Source organism: Rhagoletis pomonella, unplaced genomic scaffold (genome assembly GCF_013731165.1).
Source record: "Rhagoletis pomonella isolate Grant_MI unplaced genomic scaffold, Rhpom_1.0 Rhpom_scaffold_00012, whole genome shotgun sequence".
NCBI classification, from domain to species: domain Eukaryota; kingdom Metazoa; phylum Arthropoda; class Insecta; order Diptera; family Tephritidae; genus Rhagoletis; species Rhagoletis pomonella.
In genome coordinates, this window is record NW_023458566.1 from 2,297,406 (window position 1) to 2,300,312 (window position 2,907).

At 38.4% G+C, this 2,907-nt stretch overlaps 1 protein-coding gene across 1 annotated transcript in view; it reads right to left on the reverse strand.

The window, feature by feature from the left end:
* Nucleotides 1-2,907, reverse strand: part of LOC118747674 (probable chitinase 10) — an 87,934-nt gene that overhangs the window by 27,419 nt on the left and 57,608 nt on the right. The gene's annotated exons all lie outside the window — the stretch shown is intronic.

The window sequence follows — 2,907 nt, forward strand, 5'->3', positions numbered from 1 at the left end:
AAAAAAATTGCACAAAATTTGTAATAATCGAAGGCTTTGTGGGATCGCGGAATACGAGTGCGACGTCAAATTTCCAAATTCACTTGACTCCATAAATTATTGATTTTTTATGCCCTGATTCAGTAGCTGACCCCCCACCTACAGCCGCCCCTGCTTTATAACCAGCTTACATTTTTTTCACCTCTTTACAGTCACATTCGTGGCAATCTCCAATTACTTAACATTTTATTCAATGACAACAGAAAAACAAAAAATCCAGACAATTGTATACCGTGGCAAAATTACTTAGAAGTAACTCGTACTCGTATTTATGTATGTAATTCAAAACTTATGTTGTTTTTCTTTTTAGTTTTTTTTTGTTGCTATTTTTATGCTTAGTTCATTTGTTAATTTGCTTTTTGCCACCGTCAGCTTAATTGCAATCTAACGGATTTTGGTGGGGATTTCAGCGCTGTTTGTAGCTGTCGTGGTCACCGTGTTGCCGGTCGCTTGTCACTCTTTGACAATTTGCAATTTAGCCGCAAATGATGTGTGAAATGGTGTTACCAAACTAGTAACCGATGCGATGACGTTCTGCATATTAAACAAAAATATTTGGACTGTACAAGCCACAATTTACTATTAAAATATGTATATGTATGTGTGTATGTAATAGTTCTCGATGTTCAAAGAAAAAAGATTCTACATTCTTTTCTTTAACTTAAACTGGTTTTGCATAAAATGTGGGTGACTAGTGCTTGTAAAAATCATAAAAACAAAAAAATTCTGTTTGATCGGATGAATTCAACATACCAAATAGTTTTGGTTTGAGGCCCATTATGGAATTAACCAATTTTTAATAAATATCTCATAAAAAATACCTAATTTAAGTGAAATTAAGAGAGTTTGAGTTAAATGTGTACAATTATTTTCCAATCGTCATTGATATCGTTCATACTGCCGATAGTGTAATCCTTTTCAGTATTTACATATATCGATAATCTTACATATTATATCTTCTGTACGATTATTTGTATACATACATACTTGACCTTATCGTAATCTTTATCGCTGTTGTTACCAATATTGTTATCGATATCTTTGTTGATATTATAACTGTTGTCGATATCGATGACATTGTTGCTTTTTAATTACCTACAGTCGCTTTGTGGCCTGTCGTTCGATTTATATACTTTGAAATTCCCAACCAGCTTACAAATTTCAAGTACTTACTTTCAAGTAATTTTTGTCACTACGGCAAATCGGACGGTTTTGCAGCTGGTCGATGGGCGGTTGTACAAAGGCTTCGACGAAATGTACCATACCACGGCATCAAGTGAATCATGGGGTTCCTTTCTTCTCGCCCATGCATTCACATATGTCCTCTGCACCTCTCCTTTCTACGTGAAGCATTCTCACACTCCAGGACAAGGTAGGTGGGTAGGTAGGTAGGTAGAAGTGGATGCCGCCTTATCGGAACACTTAGGCCATAGATAGAAGGCCCATTGTGTTACCACAGTTGACACCGTTCAAATATCCTCACTTTTGAACCACTTCCTGTCGCTGATGAATCTCATCAGGCACCTCGCGTCGGTATTTGAAACCTCCAAGAGAAGGTACAATGATGTCTCTTTGGTGGAGTCACAAAACCGAAATAGATCGCTTGAATTGATCTCCAGCTTATGCAAGTGGCCTCTTAGCCTACAATGACGCATCAAAATTGTACCTGTAATAATTCTTAGCCCCTTCCTGGGCAGGTTTATGAGTAGCCTGTATCTCTTTAGATTGTACCCCTTTAGTAAGCTCTTAGCTTGGTGAGAACCAATGGTGTTTTGTCATTTGCCTGGAAGATTCTGCGGAATGTTCCTAAGGGTACTGAAAGCTTCAGTTTGGGGTCATATACACCTGCTACAACAAGCTACTTAGTCTTAGAGCCGTTTCCTTTCGAAAATTACTACTCTATGCATATGGTCTCTGCGGAATAGAGCTAGTGGAAGCTGGGAGCCTAAGTCCTCTCACGCGAAATTTAACGCCTTGCTGCCTGTTAAACTGTGAAACGCAGTAGCTCGAGTTCTAGAATTACCTCCAGCGCGGCCGTTGGACATAAGCGCATGAGCACCCCAGTGATGCAAATACACGCCAGATGTTTAATCTTGGTGTGGCAGTGCCCTACCGTTGCCAAAGAGTCCTGTATACCCAAGCCGCTGCCTCTTTCTTGGACCTTGGATCCTTGGACAGCATCCTCAGAAGGTTGGACATTTGTACACCATCAGCGCTCTCGCAACTTTGGAGGTGGCCGACTTAATGCGAATTATTTTTCTGCTGAAAAGGACGATGGCTGTCTAAGAGTGATTGATATGTATGTATTGTGACCCACAGCAGCACACCACCTATTTGCTAGATTAAGTCGACTGCGAACGCTGTGGCAGAGGGTACTCGCTAACTTCCCTCATGCATGTATGAGAAGTGAAGTGAGTATAGAGACCGTACAATCCAAAAAAAAAATAAAATTTAGAGTGCCATTTAATGACGCTGAAAAAAAAAACACAACACTTAATTATTTCAAGCGCCTGAATTGTCGTTTACAAGTATTTATTTTGCTAATTTCAATCAAGTCGATTGTCTTTTAAGCCAACGTCCATTCTCATACACCCTGAGAGCCGAAGACGGTATGAATTTGCTATATGTACTCGTATATATGTACATACATAAGTATATGTAAATGTGCATATCGTACCATTGCGTCGCTTGTCAACTGGGTCAATGTCAGACATAATTATTTACAAAATCTTTTTTTATTTGTAGCAAAAAATGCATACATATGTATGTATGTATCTGCAAACATAAAAAAAACCAAAAGCAGTCGAAACTCAATAAAAGTGACGAAAATATAAAACAAATAACTTACGTACATAAACAAAAAAAAAA